This window comes from Pelodiscus sinensis, chromosome 5, assembly GCF_049634645.1.
Source record: "Pelodiscus sinensis isolate JC-2024 chromosome 5, ASM4963464v1, whole genome shotgun sequence".
NCBI classification, from domain to species: domain Eukaryota; kingdom Metazoa; phylum Chordata; order Testudines; family Trionychidae; genus Pelodiscus; species Pelodiscus sinensis.
Genome location: NC_134715.1, coordinates 3,318,770 through 3,339,525, shown reverse-complemented (window position 1 = coordinate 3,339,525; position 20,756 = coordinate 3,318,770).

The following is a 20,756-nucleotide window of genomic DNA, read 5'->3' as shown; positions in this document are numbered from 1 at the left end:
AGAAAGTCACAGGGCTACTGAAAGAAATCACAGGCCCCTGCACAAGATATAGCCGGAGCTGGCTCCAGGCCCCTGGAAGGAGGAGGAGTGGGGGTTTGGGACTTCGGCAGTGATTCAAAAGGCCCCGGGTTCCAGCTGTTGCCATGACCACATAGCAGTCCCGATCCCTTTCAAACCACCAGGCCTCAGGACAGCTGCCCCTGTTGCCGTCGGCAACCTTGCAGTGTTGTGAATTCATTATTTTTACCCCAAGTCTCCCAGGAGTTGTTTTTCCTCAAAGCTCCAGTCCCTGGAGTCCAGTGACTATCTGGGAATCTCCGCCGCCATGTAAAAGAAACCTTTCTGGTTGCTGAGAAAAATCTGCCCACTCGAACACCAAAGGCTCAAAAACCAGAAAGCAAATGCACTGCACAATTATTGTTTCCTTTAAAAAAAATCTCATGTTTTCCAGACAATCTCCTTCATTTGAGGGGGACCTGCCTGTTATTTTTTTTTTTAATGTTCCCCTTTCGCTTCACAGTGCTGTGTATCCATCTAGCTTTTTAATAACACTCCCTGCCATAGCAGCTTAGTGCTAAGTAACACTGTTTGGGTGTTGAACCCACTTCTCTTTTATTCAGGACACTGGATAGCCGAAGAGGACCTGAGCAAAAACCTACCGAAGTCTGTGAGAGTCTTGAATGCCGGTAGCGGGTTTTGGGGACACAGCTCTAGAAAGCTGGTCCAGGGAAAGTGTGAATTCCTGCCATCCTTCAGACAGGAGGAGGACACCTCCCACCTCAATCATGCAAGTCTTTATGAAGTTCACCACAACCAGGCCTTCCAAGATGGCAAGGCTACCAGACGAGGGAGACACACTTGCGCTGGGAATAGATAGCATTTTGTTCACGGCCCCATCACTCAAACAGAGTAGAATCAGAGCAATTCCTCGTTTGATGCTGAAAGGGGTGGAGATGGGGTAGGTGCCACCCTTAGCCTGGGCCCCAGCCTCTGCTACACCCAGGCTCTGTGTGCCTCTGGCCAAGTAAGGTCAAAGGAAGGAGCCGAAATGCTGTTGTGGGTCTCGGCCTTTGTGTCTCAGCTCCCTGACGGTAACATGGGGGCCAGAGCACTTCCTCGCACAGGTGTACTCAGGGCTGGGGGGCAGGGGAGCGCCACTGGTCTCTAGAGGGAGGAAATTGGGCTTCCTGGTGCAGAAAGGCCACTTGGTAATGTACGGAAAAGCAGCGTGGCCGCCAGTGAAGCAAGGGTGCGGTCACCACGTAGGCACACGGCACGATGCGGCTTTACAACCGGTGTTCAGAGAGTGATCGATCACCCAGGCAGCTACAGCGTGAGTGGTTGTCGGTGAATGAGAACAACCGACAATCACCACCATTCACAGTGCGTGGGGCCAGCGTGAACAGAGATTCCACCCACCCCCGCTCTGGTGCCCAGCGTGCTTCTTTCCTGTTCCTTCCCCTTTGCTTTCCAAGTAGTTTGATTACCAGAGCAGTGTGGTGCCTGGCATTGGAACCAGTAAACTCATTAAAACTGATCTTTTTAAAAAAAGAAAGAGAAAAGCCCTGTCGAATCTCACTTCTCTTCTGTTGGCTTGGAAGATGATTGGGTTAGTGGTCTTTTTGAGGTTGCAATTTTTGATCGGTAGTCTACTGAAAACATACTGTGACAGATCAGGTGGGCTAGAGCAGGTTAAAGATCTTGGTGGCAGGGGAGAGAGGCAGCCCTTGCGGAGAGAGGCAGCAATCCTGGCTAATAAGGGCCAGCTGAGACAGGGTGGCTGCAAATCAATTAAGGGCCAGGTGAAGCTGATTGGGGCTGCCACGAGGCCTCTTTAAACACCCTCCCTGTGGGTGTTGAGGAGGAGTTTGGAGAGGTTTGGAGTGTGGAGAAAGACAACGGATAAGGAGACTGGAGGAGCCTAGTAGAGCAGCCGCCGCCCTGATAAAGGCTGCAGGGAGACGCCAAACACCAAAACAAGGCGAATGAATCTTATACGGCTACTCCTAAATTGTGGGACAGTGGCCTGACCAGGGGCTAGGGGCCCAGGAGTGCGATTGACTCCGCCACAATACTTTTGCCTCTCCCTTACCTCTGCTTTTTGCTTTTTTTGCTGTCCTGCAACCTTTGACGGACTAGCTTAGTTACATGGCGAGAGACATGTGAAAAACAACAGCCCCAAATCACTACACATCTCCCATTGTGTTTAAAGTCGGCCGTGACCGTCTGTTCAGTCAAGCAAGCAGCAGAGAGACAGTGAGAGTCATGGTCAGAGAACGTTCATACCACGAAATCACACAGAGATGAACCGCATGAGGCCAGAGAAATACGGGCACTGCCAGCCCAGATCAGGCCGATGGTCCATCTAGCCCAGTGTCCTGCCTCAGACAGTATTCGGTGCCAAAAGATGGAACAACTCATAGGTGGGCTAGTCTGTATCGCTCCCCCACATACACACGACTGGCACCATAGCAGCAGGGCTGTATTATTTTTGAATGCCCCCTCTGCTCTTCCCTGGCCTGTCTGCTGATTTTCTGTCTGTCTGTCTGTCTGTCACAAACACACACACACACACAGAGTGTCAAAGGCCAAATCCTCAAGAGCCAGGCGGTTTCCACGAAATCAAAAGTGAACTGATGTCCTTGAAACTTCCTAAAGCTGCTGCATCTTGCTTAGGAGTCCTGTCTGGTGTCGGGCACACTGTGTGTGCGTGTCTCTCTCACGCCACACCCTCCATTTTGCTCGGAAGGCTGGTTTTCCTCTTCCTACCCTCCTTGTGCCTCCTGCGTGGACTCAAAGTCCTCAGTAGAGTGACCCTGGGCTAACCACAGAGGTTCCTTATGTTTGGGGGAGCCTCCGAGGACAAAGATGTAACTACCACCTAGCCTAAAGCAATTGTTCAAGTCTGAGCTCCTAGGGGTGGTAACTAAGTCGCAGACAACCTGAGGAAGGTTGGTGGTTATAAAAGAGGCTCAGAAAGACCACGTTCTGGAGAAGAAGTCACGGCAGCAGGAGAGGAAGACTCCTGTGTTCCTTCGAGGACTCTGCCCAAAGAATGGAGGAGAAACGGAGGCAGAGAAACACAGGTAGGTGTATGATTGTGTGGCTCTAATCTGCACCGTGAGGGTGCTGAGTGAAGAGTAGCTGGTTGAGGAATTTTGACACGGTCAGTCTGTGTGTCCATTTCTTGCACCTCCCCCTCAAGAGTTACATTGTAAGCCCAGGGTACCCCGAAGGGGTGTGGTGAAGCTTTGGGGAGAGAGGTTAATACTAGTGCTGGGGGCACAGGGCCCCTGGGTGGTCTGCGCCCTTGTCTGTGAGAGGCTAACAAAATGGAGGCCTCCGCCCAGGAAATGGGGCAGTAAGAACAACACTTCCCTGCCTCACCGCTACGTGGTGAGCCTCTTTCGGGCAGTGGTTCATGGCTGCTCCGGGCCCTTGCCTACCAGTGCTCTCTGAGGCCTGGATCCTTGCTGTGTAAAGTCTGTGAGGGGCGCCCATGGCTTTGAATCGGAGCGGTCAGGCTGTAAACGCAGCGTGTCTGACAGGCTCTGCTCCTGGCTTCTCCCCAAACGTCAGCGTCCGGGAGGAAGGGGGGTGGGCTGACGACTTTTCTGTCTGGCCAAACGGAGGTAAGTGGGTGAACATGTTACCCCAGAGTCTCAGTGACGAGTAATTTTAAATTAATTTAGAATTTAGAATAAAAGATCTGACTGATGATGTTAAACACTCTGGTTACCAGAAGGGAGGCCCCTGACACCGTATCTGATCACCGGTGATTTCTCCCCAAAAGAAACACGCATGGAGTCCAGATTAAAGTTCACTAATATATTGTAAGAATTTTAAATTGGCAAATGCATGAAACATTATCATGAAAAACAACCCATAAATCCTACACCCCCACCCCAAACAGAAGAGAAGAAAGACAGAAAGATCCCCAATACAGGTAAGGTGTATATGTTACAAAAAGTCTTTGTGTTGCTGATGGTGGTAGCGATGGTTAGCCCTCAGGAAGGAGCCGCGAGTGATCCCTTGCAGATGGATCAATTGCCCTCGGTGGAATCATAGGCTGTTGCCATAGGACCAAGGCTGATGACGAATGGTGGTACAGTTCTGGTATGATTCTCGTTGGGCCTTCACCACAACGGAGTGTTTCAGGGACAATGACGATGTTATGGTCTGAGGTGGGCAGAGCTCAAACACCTCTGCTTGGTGTATCCCAGGGTATGTCTAGACTACATGCCACTGTCACCAGAGGCATGTAAATTAGACATACCGACATAGTCAATGAAGCGGGGATTTAAATATCCTCCGCTTCATTAGAATGAAAATGGCCGCCGCGTTGTGCAACAAGGTTTACAGGATCGGTCAGCAAAGGCTTTCCTTGCCGACCGATCCCTGTCTTGACTGCCGGTTCGTGCCAACAAACAGCTGAGCCAGCACAACGCGGCAGCCATTTTTATTCGAATGAAGTGGGGGATATTTAAATCCCCACTTCATTGACTATGTCAGTATGTCTAATTTACATGCCTCTGGCGACAGAGGCATGTAGTCTAGACATACCCTCAGATCACCAGTGCTAAGCCTTCACCACAGCGTGGTGTGGAAATCTACCACAGTTGTGAAGGATCCCTATGCTTTTTCCTTCTGTGGCGCTGTCAGGCTGGAACACTACTCTTGAAGGGTAACAGTCATTGGATCCTGATCCTTCGATACAGGGAAGTGGGCCCTCAATGGCATAGATGCTTCCTCTCTGACCCACGCTGTCCTCACAGACACAGACGGAACACTGACCACCCCTTCCCCTGGGGTGTAGTGCTTTTGTAGAACTTTTGGCGGGAAAACTTGTGTAGGGTGGTATGCACAATTTCGGGCTGGGTGCAAAGGAGCTGCGTGCCTGGTGCAAGCCTCTTCGTGCCTTGTACACAGCTTTTGCGTGCCATGTGCATAAGTTGGTAATGAGCGCAAAGACTTCTGGCGGGAAACAAGTCCAGATGTTTCCACGGAGTTCTGATGGTAAACCCCATTTTGGATTTATGAGCACTTTACCCACAAATCATGGAAACAATATAACTATTGACAAGCATCATAAACAATATAAACATAAGCTCCTAACAAGCTGCCTCTTTCCTCCTGTTTTCCGCATGAGGGAAAATAACTTGGCAGGTTCTGACGGGATTTTTTTTGCTCTGCTCTGCATAGTCCCTTCGCCCTTCCCGGCTACGTCATATTTTTTTGCTTCAATGGAAGCAGTGTGAGAAGAGCGCTCCCCTACTTGGCATGCAGGCCCACTGTTTTCATTGGGAGAGCTCGCCAATTAAGGTCATGTCGAACAGGGGGGAGGATGGCAGCATCTGGCCCGTCGTGTATGCAGACAGATTTTCAAAGTGCTCTGCTCCCTGTCAAGCAACTACACTTCATGGGAGCTGCCAGCCATCCAGCCCTGCTGCCAATCTGTCCCCGGGCACAGAATGTTATAAATAACACACACAGCGTGGAGGTACATTGATGTCGATCCATGGGGCCGGGCAAATAAGGAAACTTAACGAGGTACATTTGCTAGAGAAATAATGTTACAAGTGAAATGACCAAGAATAGATGGGGGTTTGTCTCCCCCATTCTCCCCTGGAGCACTCCTGCACTCAGGAGCTGGAAGAACCGTCTGCTGCAGACTAGAGGCTAGACCAGTGTTTCTTAAACTTTTTAAGACCGAGGAACACAAACCAATAATCTTTTTGTATGGAGAACACCAAGGATTTTTTGTTGAAGGAAAAAAAAAGGTTTTTGGGAAAAGGGTCGGGGGGTGGGGGGGAGTTATTGAGGGGAAAAAAAGGTCACCTGCCCCTTTAAGGGTGGCCATTTTGAATTCTGTTGTTCTCCACGGCACACCTCCAATTGCCTCGCGGCACCCCGGTGTGCTGCGGAACACAGTTTAAGAAACACTGGGCTAGATGTTCAAAAGTGCTCCACCCCTGTGTAGATCCTATTGTCCCGGCGGGTGCTGCGGCTTTTTAACAATTGGGTCACATCCTTTGGGGCTTCATTAGGGCCATACTTTCAAGTAGTCAGCCCCCCACAACCAGGGGCCAATTTTCACAAGGAACCACGCTCTCACGTGGGCTCTGAACTGAAGGACTAATGTTTCTAGAGAGCACAGGACCTGTTTGGTTGATCTCTTTGAAAGACAGCTGCGTGGGCATGTAGATGAGTTGTACAGCACACATAGTGAGCCCGAGCTTCAGTTCGTGGTATCTCCAGGTTTGAAAAAGCAGCATAGTCTAGTGCATTTCTATCTCCATAGTCTAGTGGGCAGGGCACTGGATTGGGAGTCTGGAGATTTGAGGTCTACACTTGCTTCTATTGGACTAACCCCACATGGGACCTTAGGTAAAGTCACTTCCCTTTTCTGGAGCTCAGTTGCTCTTCCCTCCTATGCCTCTTGGAAGTGCGCTCACTCAGGAGTTTATTCAGGGAGGTCATCAGGCCAGTGTTGTATAGGTCAGACTAATCCTCACAATGGCCCTTCTTGGCCTTATGATTTAGGAAAACTCAGCTGGTTTCTTTGGTGCCAAGACCTATTTGGGCAATCTGCAGCCCGCAAGATCACATGCGGCCCATCAGGGTTCTGTGTGTGGCCCAGGAAACCCTTTATTTACCATTGTCCATGTTCGGAGTTACTGGATTCCACTGGTTTCCATCCACGTCCGTTCGTTTTTTCCCCTTACCGGTGTGACGCACACATAAAGCCAGGGCACGTGGAGCGAGGTGTGCTGATTTCACACAACATGGACTGTGAGAGCCAGGCATTCCCTCTGCAGCCAATCACAGCACTGCTACGGTTCCATCGACCCAGCCCGCAAATTCTAGGTACACAAGCTCAGGCAGCAAAACTGCCCTCTCTCAGGAGACCGTCTTAGTTTCGAGAATCATGTGATCCACTCACTAGCCTAGGTTGCCCATTGCTGGCTTAGAGCTTCTCATTCTTATCCAAAATTGACACATCTAGATGATGTCTACAGAATGCAACCTTTGAAAAAAATCAGCGCCCTGTATTGAAGATTAAGCAAGGGAGAGGAACCTTGGACAGGATGAGATGCGAAGGAAAAATGAAGGAGAACACAGCGAGGACTGAAGGAGGTTGGGAGGTGTTTTCCTGTGACACACTAGTACTACTTCTTTTCATAGCTGCCACGCATGTGAATGCCAGTCCTGTCTATGAAATGTACCTCGGGCCATTTCAGTGGGCTTGTGCGCCTAGCTACATTCTATTTACTCAACGGGGGAGCCTGTCGAATGTCTTTGGTTCTATTGATTGCCTCTTTGCTCTGTGAGGAGAATCCCTTCTCTGAGTGCCTTTGACAATATTCTTGTCATTCTGCCTAGTGTACTAGGCAACAGCTTGGCTGAATGTTGTGGGGTTGCTGGATGACATTTTTTTGGATGCTCTGAATTGATATGCCGGGGCAGAGAGGCAGCGCTCTCATGATACAGTCTCCTGCCCTACAATGTGGACAACTGGGTAAACTGAGTCCGATCCCCAAGTGATGTAAATTGCTTTAGTCAATAGCAGTACGCCTGATTTATACTAGCTGAGAATCTGTCCCATGGGGCACCTTACGAGATAGAGGTGAATAATAGGCTGGTCCTGGGATTTAAGGTATCCTTTCTGTCTTCCCCCCAATGCTGAGATGATAGAAATATGCTATTTGGGCTCCATAACTGTGTGTCATTCACTTCCTGTGAGTGACTGTCTTTGGCTGAGTGACAGCATCTGCATTCCCTGCGATGGTAGCCCTCCTGTGACCCCAGCTACTGGAAATCTTGCTGGAATTTAGGGCTATGTCTTCGCTCTGAGAAGATCTATGCTGCCAGGTTGATCATGATGAGTTTGATTTAGCAGGTCTAGTAAAGACCTGCTAAATCAAGCTCAGATGGTGTACCTGTACTTCTGCTCCTGCAAGGAGGAAGGGAAGCCGATGGGAGTAATTAATGTAGCTGGAGTTGTGTATCTTAATTTGACCTTCCCTTTCAGTGTATACCTGGCCTACGTCTGGATCCAAATTGACTGAAGTGTGGCCATTTCCTCTCTACTACCTCTGTTCAGCTCACACTGAACAGAATCTGGGAGACATGCATACTAACAATCGCCCCCTTCTGGCAAATGGCACTAAGCAAGGAGATCCAGGTGGCTTAGTCTCACTGAGAAACGTGCTTCATTCCCCACTGCCAGCAAGCCGTTACATCCTTTCTGGTGTTAATTAACACCACCACAAATCTTTTTACCTTCCAAGAAAGGGAGTGCGACAGACTATTACTATAGCATCAGCTCTGGCACTTTGACAGCTTCTTCCTTTAGTTTGTGCAGATGCTACTCACTCATGGAAGTGACCTAAATAACAACTTTGAGCTCCTCACAACTTTGCTCCTAGCACAGAATTGGTGGAAGTTGTTCCCTATCCCATTACACAGGCGTCCTGCTGGTGTTATCCCCCGGATTTCAGTGAACTTGGCCGTGTCTATAATTTTCTTTTAATAAACACCTTGGGTGAAATCTGAGCCCCACAAAATTTAGTGTCAAAGCCCTGCTGCCTTCAGGAAGCCAGGATTTTGCCCTGCTTGTTTAAGATGGAGTATTCCATACCTTGCACATTGACATCTGGCCAGTGGTGCATACAAACCTATTTTCAAAGCCCTTCGCTTCCAGTTTAAGCAACTGAATTGTATGGGAGCTACCGAGCATTGAACTCTGCTGCCAATCCGGCCCCGGGCACAGAATTTTATAAATACCATGTAGAACATTGAGGCGCACTTGATGTAGATCGATGGTGCTTGGCAAACAAGGAAACTAAATGAGGTGCTTTCGCTAGGGAAATAATATCACAAGTGGCAAATGGGCCTGATTGGCGTTTGCAGGAAAATGCGTGGGAAAATGAATGGGTCACGTTCTAAACTCAGTCTGGGGCTTTGTGTGCTCTTCGTGGGGCGTGAGTGGAACCGCAGGAAGCGGGAACATATGATTGGAGCCAGAAAAGCTGTTTTTCTTCTCTGGAGTGGCCTGCCATGAGGACACTCCACCAAACTGTTACAGTCCTTTTCTGATAGGGACAAAAAAGGCAACTCCATCAGTGTGACCAGCCTCTGGAGGCTACTTCTACATATAATGCACTGACTCTCTGTTAGGGTTCATTTTATTATTATTCCTAGCTATTACAAAAGCCGCTCAGATCCACTTGCTGGCATGCAGTAAGAGAATAAGCTTGAAAACTGAATTTTAATGGCTTTTTAAAATGCCCCTCATTTTTCTTTTTCATTATTTTTAATATCCCATTAAGGGGGAAATTTAAGCTTCCGAGAGGAAACCAAAGAGGCTGATTCTTCTCTGTGGATGCTTGCAGCTAGATACAATTCCTCACTATGCATAGGGCAAAGGACGTCTTCCAGGGCTGGATTCTGACACTCAGATTTACATTTGCCAGCATCTTCTACGGAACCAATGTGAGTAAACTGGCCCTCTATCTCTTGCATCCTGCGGGTGTCTCTCTTTGGCCTCTCTCTGCATTGCTTGATCATTTATATAGTCGTATCCTGGAGGAGAGCCATGAGCATAAATAAGCCACAGGGAGATGATACAGTGGGAAGGCTGTGTGGCCTAATGGTTACAGCATTAGTCTGGGAGTCAGGAGAGCTGAGTTCCACTTCTGGTCTTATACGTGACCTTGGGGTAGCTCATGTCACCATGCCCATGTCTGGGTGGAACGAGGCATGGACTAGCATGTGTTCTCTCTCTCTCGCTCTCTTTCTCTGCATGTATGTACAGCCCCTAGCATAATGTGGCTGTGATCTCGGTTTGGGCCTTTAGTTGCTGCCACAATGTGTGAGGGAGCTTCCCCTGCACAGCCTGTATTGGCTCTGTCCTGCGAATTCTCCCAGAACATCAGTTCACATGGATAGCGGATGAAGGTTGAACTGGGGATGGTATGCCTAAGCCCCACCCCTTCTGCCCAAAGACACGCCCCATTCCCCTGAGACCATGCCCCTTCAACGACCTTCCTCCCAGCCAAGCCCCACCCAACCATAGCCCTCAAGCCAGATCGTTCCTGGCCATCTGGAGCCCCAGCCCACCCTGGGAGCAATGCCTTCCTTTGCCTACATTCCCCACCGCCCACGTCAGCCCAGCATCTTTCCCGAGCTGTCGATTGTGAAGAGCGCCGTGTCTCCATCCCCTTGCCCCGCCCATCGCTCTGAGGAGATGCTGCCTTTCCGGCTGACTGGCCGCTTTCCTTTCTGCCTGGTTTCAATATGACCCCTGGTGCATGTTTCCATGACTACCGCCCTGCGCTGCATGACCTCAGTTCAAACACGGCTTTGCTGAGGTGGCAGGGAGGCGCACTGGCCGTTCTGTGTGGCGTGGCCCATCCCGTGGGCCACAGGTCTGCGCAGCGTCTTTCATTGCCCCATGAGGTGAAGGCCGTCGTAACTTAGGACCTAGGAGTACGTGCAGGAAGGAGTGAGAACCCGGCGCCTTCACGTTGTCTGTGGGCTTCTGGGCTTGGGCCTAGCCAGGCAGGATACTGCAGCATGAGTGGACACCTCAGCACCTTGCTTTCACCCCCCACTGCTCCTTCACCAGGTGGCCCAGAATAAATAACTCCGGTCTCAGAAGCAAGGAGACAGCCGGGGTGATATTGTGACTCTGGGGGGAGAGAGGGGGCAAGTCACTGCACCTCCTGAGGCAGGGCAGGCTTATGCCTCCGAGGCCTAGAAGTATGGTCCAGCCCCTCAGGAAGCATCTAGGAAAACAGACCTGGAGAAGGCTCCATCTGCCTATGTGGCACTGCCCAGAGAAGCTGCACCTCACAATCCTGGATATTGCGGTTGTGTCACTCAGAGCAGGGTGAGTTGTGTGGTTTTTCGGGGTTTTTTTTTATTAGTTTCCTCTGTTGAGCTCTGCTCCTGTTCATATTGACTGAAAACCAATTTGCCTCCACTTTGCTGGAATGTGAATCAATACAGCTGTTGGCTTAGGTGAGTGCTACAGGATCTAATATCAAATGCACACAATACCACATGGCGTTTCCCAGACCTGTCACTCAAGTCATTAGCAGGCTGTGAAAGAATCTATGGAAATTCCTATTACTGCCTTTATTTATTCCCCAAGATTTCCAGGGGCTTCATTTCCAGTGCTTTCCAAGCTGGCAGCTAGTGCAAACATAGAGGAGAAATCCCTCCGCAGCGTCTTTTGTGTCTTGCCTGAAAAATTGTGGGTTTGGATAGGGGAGGGAACCTTGGCATTTTTGTGCTTGCAAATGCAAGGAAACAAATTTCAGGTGGTGAGGTTTCTAAATGTTAAGTTGTTTACTTTATCTGGGAAAGCAGTATTAATTGAAACAGGCAGGCAGGTCCCATAAGACAAGGTTATCTTTATTCCAGGAGTCGTCATTCTGAATTAAAGAAAAGCCTCTTGCTAGTAATGTGAAGTTTTCCAATGAGCATTAACCCTATCAAGCAGCTAAGTCCTTTGTATCGACTCACACAGCCGAATCAAAGTGTGGATGGCTTAACAGCAAACAGGGACCTATCTGTTTTCCATCAGGATTATGAAAACTCTAAGACACTTACACACAAAGCATTCGCCCATCTTGGCTGCATTTTAATTAGTCACTTATGCTAAACAAACCTTTGCCATTGTCTGGCTGTTACAGAGGGTAATCAGGAAGTGCTGGTCTATGAAACTGATAAACAATCCGCTGTAAACCTAGAGAAATTTCCATGTTTTCAGGTGGGATGTTTTGCAGATGAGCCCTGAGATATTCCGACTGAGGTGCCGGACAAGACAAAAGGGAGAAAGGCGTGAGGGGAGATTTGGAAAGAAAGCTCTGAGACTCCACTAAAGTTGGGAGATGGAGTAAGGATGGAACTAGGAGCTTCAAGAGAAGAGGAGTCTAACGATATCTTAAGTGAGACAGGAGTTGGAGAGTGATTTTTAAAAGGATAGTGTATGTAGTGATATGGGGAAAGCATTTGGCTTGCTTCCCTGGGAAACAGTGTTTGGAGGCAACAGGACATTAAGGGTACATCTACACAGCAATATTATTTTAAAATAACTAGCGTTATTTTGAAATAACGTAGTCCGTGTCTACACAGCAGGCAGTTATTTTGAAATAATGTCAAAATACTGTCAAACTGAAGGACTTCTTACTCCGACTCATGTAACCCTCATTGTACAAGGAGTAAGGGAAGCTGGAGGAAGCATGCTCTATTTCGAAATGAGTGCTCTGTAGATGCTCCCAATTTCAAAATAAGCTACGCAACCGATGTAGCTCAATTTGCGTAGCTTATTTCGAGGTAAGCCCTGGAGTGTTGACACACCTTTAGAAGTACAAGTGATAGACAAACTGTATCAAGAGTCAAGAGGGAAGCTGGAACAATCCTGGGGTTCTGGAGTGGTGTGACGGGACAGTGGTATTGTGACAAGGCAGCGTGCTGACTCCACTTCTCCTCACCCTAGCTATGGAGTGAATTAGTTGGCGAATCAAGCCTGTGGAGACCTGGAGGAAGTGAATGTGTGCTACCATCTGGTCCTTTTAACTGACAGCAAAGCAGAATTAGTAAATGTGGGATCATAATGGGGGCATCCATGTTTGAGGACCATGACTGGAAGGCAAACGAAGAAAAAAAATGAACAGTCTAGCTGCACCTTAAATACTAACAAAACATGTAGATGGTATCATGAGCTTTCGTGTGCACAGCCCACTTCTTCAGATGATCTGAGTTATTAAAGGTCCAGTTCCAAAATAAATAAGGGGGAGGGGAGAAGGAAAAAGAAGGGGGAAGGGGAAAAAAGTCAATTAGGCTGCATCTAGACTGGCATGATTTTGGGGCTATACTTTTAACGGAAAAGTTTTTCCATTACAAGTATTTCCACAAAAGCGCATCTAGATTGGCAAGTGCCTTTGCGCAAAAGATTTGCTTTTGCACAAAAGCATCCGTGGCCAGTCTAGATGTGATTTTGCGCAAGAAAGCCCCGATCGCCATTTTAGCTATCGGGGCTTTTTTGCACAAAACAGTTCTTCCCTGTCTACACTGGCCCTCTTGCGCAAGTATTCTTGCTCAAGAGGGCTTTTTCCTGAGCGGGAGCATGAAAGTATTTGTGCAAGAAGCACTGATTTTGTACATTACAAAGTCAGTGTTCTTGCACAAATTCAAGCGGCCAGTGTAGACAGCTGGCAAGTTTTTGCGCAAAAGCAATTGCTTTTGCACAAAATCTTGCCAGTCTAGATGCACCCTTAGAGTGTTCATGAAGCTGATAGAGAAGGTGCAAATTGTTCTTAAGTACCCATTGTTTTGGGGTTTTTTAAAGTCATTAGGATGTGGAAGGTAGTGTGCTAGCCAAGTAATGTCTTTATTTATATCTTTGTGATGATATGAAAACAAAGTACTGCAAGTGGGGAAAGTGGAAGAAGAGCTGTTGATTGAAATGTTGGAAGGGAGACTTAATGGGAAGGGGGATAAAACATGTGCTGGGGAAGTATGCTTGAGGCCATCAGGGAGAGATCCGGAGAAGTACAAGGTATGTGCATAGGTGACAATACAAAAGGCAGTATGGGAACACTGTCAGGTAAGTAACAAAGTGAAAGGAAAAGCATATGCTGTTGGTATGTGTTTCTCCCTGCCTGCTCTGTGACTTGGGGATAGAAGCTCTGTGGAGATGGGAGAAAAGAGATGGACAGTAGAAAACCATATTCTGGGGAGAATGGCAGACAAATAGAAAGTAGGTAGAGCACACATGGAAGAAATCTTGGAAGATTAATTTGGGGCTCTCCGTGTCTGGCTGGAGAGTCCACTTTTGAAGCAGCCTGGATGTACAATTAAGTAAGCCTTTGCCAATGTCCAGTTGTTACAGAGCTTAATCGGGAAGCACTCGTTTACTAATCTGATAAACAGGTGACTCCACTATGAACCTAGAGCAACTTCCATATTTTCGTGTGGGGTGTTTTGCAAATCAATAAAGAGAGGAGAAGAATGATCAGCAGCAAGAAAGCATGAAAGGAAGAGGAGAGTAAGGGCTTGTCTCCACTCACCAGGAGGTCAACGCTGAGGAGATCAATCCCCTGGGGTTCGATTTAGTGGGTCTAGTAAAGACCCACTAAATTGACCATTGATGGCATCCCTGTTAACACCAGTACTCCACCAAGTCACGAAGAGCAAGGGAAGTCAACAGGAGATTTTCTCCCATCAACATCCCACAGTGGAGACACTGTGGAAATTTGACCTAAAGTATCTGGAGTCATGTATCTTAGGTGAACTTTCTCCCCTAGCATAGATGTGGCCTCCAAAAGGACACGGAAGACTGAGGGTATGATTGAAAGCATCTGCGAAAATAAGTTTTAAGAGAAACTAACTGGAATTCCAAGACCTACAAATGGAAGTCGTGGACAGGAAAAAGTGGCAAAGGATTGTGTGTGTAACACTGGCAGACCAGGTGCTGGCTCCTACCCACGTCACTATGTCTCTATTGAACATTGAAATGGGTGATAGGGGAGGGATCATGTGAGGATTACCGGTTGTGTTCCCTCCCTCTGTGGCACCTGCCATTGGTCACTGTCGGCAGACAGGATACTGGGCTGGATGGACCATTGGTCTGACCTGGTCCGGCCATTCTGATGTTCTTATTTTATGTTCATGACTGCAGCATTTACATTATTCTGGGTGAATTTCACCCAATACATTTGCTCTGAACCCTTAAGACAATTGAACTACTCCACACATGAATGCGAGGAATGTAGTGATGAGCTAATCAGTCCTTCCATGGGTCAATGAAACCAGACCCTCCAAGGAGCACTTCAGAGTCCCTTTCAATGTATTCAACTCCAACTCCCGGTTTTAAATCTGGAAGAGAAAGTTCCACCAAGTTGTTTTGCTGGCGCGATGAGAAAGAGATTCCACCTCCGTGTTGCTCTGCCGCACTTCACCCTCTCCCCTCCCCACCTCGCGCCAACCCTTGAAGTTTCTCTAATTAGGATACATGCGCTTCCAAGTGTGCATTTTTAATAACGCATCTAGTGCCAGAGGTCAGGCCTTATTTGCATGAAAATAAGATGCGAGCAGGAAAGGCGCAATCTGATGTAAATATCAAAGGGGAAATGTTAATAAGAGCGGCCTCCCAACAAAAGACTGTACCCGGGCCCATTGAAAGCGGTTGATTATTCATTTTGTTCACTTGTCAGCAAATCCAAGTCGCGGCGGAAAGTGAAATGCTCTCAGAAGCCTGAAACAGAAGGCAGCAAACCGCCCTTGGAGTTTAATGAAAGCCTTGACACGGCTTACATGCGTAGCGACTGACTTCCTGAAATCAAGGATGCCGCTGGGGTTTCGATCCTGAGTTTAAGAACTCTTGAGAGCTCTTGAATTTCATATCGACAACAATCCTGCTTTAGAGAGGGAAAAGTCCCAGTGCGCGTTGAGTGGAATCGTTCACCACACAGCGGATGAGAGCACGGAAGGTAATTAGAGAGTCGGAGTTTTGTTGTTGCTTCTTCTGAGCCCTCCAGCCAAGTCATGGAGCCTTGTGTGAAATCCCAACCCCCTTCCGGGGTGCATGCCAAATGGGCCGATCCCCATACCCCCTACTAGTATCCATTTTCTCTCAGTTCATTCTCCCCACGCTGATCAAGAGTGGTGCCTCCAGGGCTCCTCCTCCAGGAGACACTTTCTTGCCCCTAGCTCAGAGCTTTACCTCAGTTCATCATTCTCAACAGCTCGCCACTGCACACTGTCTCTGGTTCTTCCACCCCTGACCTTCTCCCTTCTGGGTCTGGGCTGCCACTGAGCTCTGTCTAACCCTGAAACTCCACTGATATATTCCCTCCTGGCCCCTGATTGGCTGGTTTCCTCCTAGCCACTCTAGCCACCTGGAGGCCTTCTCTATGGCCCTTTCTGGCCTTAGGACCTAGCCCCATTACAGCAAGTTTAAAAATATTTAACCAATATTTCCAGGGGATGCTACTGGGTCCTCCAAATACCTCCCCTATTAAACTTTCTTGATGGCATAGGCACAGATCTCCAAAGGTGTCTAACTCCCATGGATTTCGATACCTCAATATTTTAGGGGATCCGGGCCCTTAGGGCCTAATCTAATGCCCATGCAGAGCCAAAGAGGAGCAACAAAGTGAGAACCATTTCCACCAGCAGAGGATCTGCCTTGAGAAAGGTCACTTGATCAGCTGCAAGGACTGCAGTAAATCCTGTCCTCCCCTTGTGGGAATGAGCCGCAGGGGTAGGCATGATGCTGCCGAGGTCCCTAAAAAACAAGGCCCCGCCTTCCTCCCAGGTGGCTAGTGACTTTTTTTGTGCATCCCACAACAAAGAAGAGTCTTTGAAATGGTCCCTTGATGAAGCTCATAGTTTGGAACCGCTCACCTAAGCGTGGTGGTATTGACGCGGCTGGATAGAGATTCGAGCCACGTTCCTAATCTGAAAGGATGGAGGGGGAAGATGAAATGAGCAACAAAGTTTGACTGTTAGGCCGATAAATGCCTTTTTTCTCTTTGGAACCATTCCTCACAATGAGAAATGCATTCCTTCCTTCCTAGCACTTAATTCTCGCATAAGCCATGAAGCCTTTCCTGTGGCAAAGCAAATATTTAAGCATGGCTTTAACTTGTAGCAGTTGCCTAAGTCCCTGTGACAGGGTGTACCAACCCCACACAGTACTGGCAAGGATTAGCCAGGGTTACCTGGCTGAGAGAGGCCCCGCCCCTACAGTCTGAGCTGGTGGCCACGGGGGGAGGAGGCGCTGCCAGAGTTCTGGAGGAAGAGCTGTGGATGGACCAAGCCATGGGGGCCAGTCAGCAGGGAGTGGCCGTAGAAGCCCCCAGTCCAGAGGAAAATGGAGAAGGCAGGTTCGGTGAGTCGGGTAGGAAGTAGCCCAGGATGGGGAGTTGAATCCCCGAGGGCTCGAATATTTAGTGGATTCCCTGCTGGGCTAGGGGTGGCCACCCCACGGCTGACAGGACTCTGGGCTGGGACCCAGCAGAGAGTTTGGGCCTGCTTCCCCCTACCCCACCCCATGGACCCTGAAGGGGGGTGCTACACAGTTGTTATTGACTCTAGCTACTAAGCCATTCTGCTCTGTTCAAAGGGGTGTTGGTATTAATCCTGGGACTGTGGCCGCTAGGCCTCACTGCCCTGACAGAAGGGAGTAGTGTTGTTATTGACTCTGGCCACTAGGACTCACTGCCCTGAGGGAAGGGAGTGAATACTGACTCTGGCTGCTGGGCCTGACTACCCTTCAAGAAGGGGGTGTTTTATTGACTGTGGCCACTACGCCAGACTGCCTCATTGGGGAATGGCATGTAGTTATCAGCCCTGAACCATAGGGACTGAGATGCACACGGGGCTTTAGAGGCCTAATGCCTCTGCCTCTGAGGGGGACGGGCGTACCCACCCTGTGACAGCCTCACTCTGACTTCACTGGCATGTGTAAGCATTTCCTGACTCAGGCTAACATTTAACCAATGCGTGAGTGAGTAAAATGCCATTCGATGAGCCACCCAGAGGCGTGATTCTAGCCTAGCGGTTGAATGCAGAGTAATCACTAGAGAAAGGCAGGTAAGTTCTTTATCCAGTGTGTTCCCATTTAGGATTGCATAGCTATGCCTTGGCTAACCTGGTACTCGGTTCCTAATTCCATGGCCAAGGTCAAGCTGTGCATTTTGCTAACCGACCATAACACACACTCCCCCATGTATAGAAAACAAACAAAAAAAGGTTCTCAGATGTAATGATCCAGCAGAATCATTGGCCATTAGCTATGTAGTGTAACAAAAGCCCTTGAGAAATCCCTAGCATATGAGCTTCTCTGGATAAAATTAAGAGAAAGGAGATGGCTTGATAATAAATATAGCTCATGTCAATCAAAGGCAAGCTGTCAGCTGCAGAGCTTGACTCTATCTTTGTGAGTTTTGGGAAGTACGTGAAGACCATGCTAGATTGCATCAGACCTATAATTCACAGTGAAAGTCAGGTCATTTAAGGAAGATATACTGAACATCTCTGTCTCTCATCATTATGGGCTTACCAAGCCCAGATGGCGTATCGTAGCTAAATCAGTGCTGGCTGTGAGTGTATCGCCTGAATCCTTCGGAGATGTTAGAGCGTTCCTGATGCTTTCCGAATAAATGCTGGCAACATATTTTAATTCAAGTGACCTCCAGCTGTGAAAATGTTCCCATGGGCAGAAAAGACAAATTAACGCCAGTTTGTGTCTGGGATAGCGAAGTCACTGATCTAGGCTGTTGAAGCAGGAGAGAAGAGTAAATTGTGGCAGTTCCTCATTCGCGTCTCTCTTAGTTCTGATTTGGCGAGGGGACTTGGATGTTCCTCTTCAGCTCTGTTAGGCGCATCGGTATTGCCCTCAAAATGAAACTGAAAATCGTGCGCCAAGGGGCATCTGATAGACTCTGAGGTGAAATACAAGCACCAGATTGTGGAACCTTTAATTCCCCCCACAGAGCGAGCACTTTCTACCTGGGGCAGCCCTGGTGGGTTCAATAAGATTACTGTGGGATGGCAGGTGTCCATTTTTCAACCGACCATTCGGTCAAAATGGGGTGTTCCCCAGACCGGTGAGCGAGTGAGTATAGGGGGAGGAAGCGATGGTTGGAAGGTGGGGTGGATGGAATAAGCATTGTGGGACCTTGGAGAAGGGCCTGGCCAAGGGTGTTCATTTTTTCTTGGTTAGAAAATTGGCAACTCTGCGTGAGTAACTGCACACTGGGGAATAGAATTGCTTTACAATATGCCCCCAAATTAGCTGAAGTAAACAAGAACCAGATTAGAAAAATTGTCTGAATGGGAGCTGGCCAAACAAGAGACTATGGGACATATGCTGTGGGTAGTGGCTTCCCTCCTCTTCTATTGAACCCTTATTGTCCAATTCATTTTCCCATGACACCCTCAATTAAGAAATAATTGAGAGTAAGAAATGAAAATTGCAGTTGGATAATGATTTACATTAATACAGTGTCATCTTTGGGGCACGGTAGGGTCAAGCAGGCAGGGAGTCGTTATTTATCCGCCAGGGATTAGCATAACTTGCCTGCCTCAATTATAAATTACAATGCCCGTGTTGATGAACTCGCGGGGCGCTGCCGGAGTTTCACGCTAATCCCATTCGGTAACTGGCAGTGTGAAGAACAAGAATCGAGCCTGCAGGTGGTGCGATTTCAGCCCAGCAAGGGAAGGGCTGTGGATGGAATAAATATATCCTGTACCTTTTGGCCTCCATCTCACAGTGAGAGTCAACAGTATTGAAACTGGAGTCTCATTAACACAGGTCCTACAATTGACAGATACTTCTTCTGCTGTTATCTCTACATATCTATATCTTGGTTTCTGTTATTTCCACTCCAATTCATCTGAGGAAGTGGGTTTTGCCCATGAAAGCTCATGAGCCTATATATTTTGGTTCATCTCTGAGGGTGCGTCTACACAGCAGGGTTTAACTTGAAATACACAAATTAAGCAATGTCAGTTGCGTAGCTTGTTTTGAAATAGGGAGCATCCACGCAACACTTCTTTCAAAATAGAGCACTCTTCCTCTGACTTCCCTTACTCCTCGTAGAATGAGGGTTACAGGAGTCAGAGTAAGAAGTCCTCCAGCTTGACCGTAGTTCGACATTATTTCAAAATAACTGCCTGCTATGTAGATGCTGACTAAGTAATTTCGGACTAGCGCTAGTTATTTCAAAACAGTGTTGCAGTGTAGGTATACCCTAAGTGCCCAGAGGATCACTTGTTGTGTTTTGATAGTACTTTGGTAATGCTGGGCCAGAATTTGACCTTGCCCCAAGTCCTTCCAATGGGGCATGGGTGCAACAGTGCTGGGCTTAAAGCAGATTCAGTGGGGGGCATGCACCCTGCATTCACTCATATGTATTTTCCTGCATGATCACATAGCTATGTGAACCAGTGCATTGTGGGTAGGGGTGGAGCTGAGCTTCATTCACTTCTTACCCATCTGAGTAGGAGCTGGAGTGGTAGTTTGGCTGCTACCAACCTTACATATTTTGTATGCATAGGGGACGCTATATTTTGTTGCCTTTCTTACCCATGTGCTGCTGTCCATAGAGGAAGGAATTTGCTTAGGGGTCCCTTCAGCTTCCTCCTGGCTATCAGGCAGTTGTCTGTCATTTTGCAGAGTAAAACAGTTCACCTGCCGGTGAGTGATTATATGCATTCCTCACCGCAGAAGTACAATACCTAAGGTCTTGTTTCCACTTACCCTGAGACCGATGCTCCCGAGATCAATTTCTCAGGATTTGATTTAGTGGGTCTAGTAAGGAACCACTAAATCAGTCACTGATGGGGCCCCTGTAAGCCCCGATACTCCACCAGGTTGCAAGAAGTAATGGAAGTCAACAGGAGAATTTCTCTCATCAACCTCCTGCGATGGGGATGCCACAGAAATTCAATTTAAAGTACATCAACTCCATCTACACTAGTCTTATGGCTGGAATTGCATATCTTAGGTCGACTTTCTCCCCTAGTGTCGACATGGCCTAATTTTTCTGGTGATGAGGATGGAAGCCTGTTTAAGATTTAAAAGAAGCAGCAGGATTCGAGAACCATCCCAGGAGAACAATATGGTTTCAAGAATGACCAGAAAGCGTTTGCAATGGAAGACACCATCTTAGAGTCTGAAGCAGTGTTGTTTACCCGGAACTTGAAATGGCCATGCTGGGACACAATGAGGG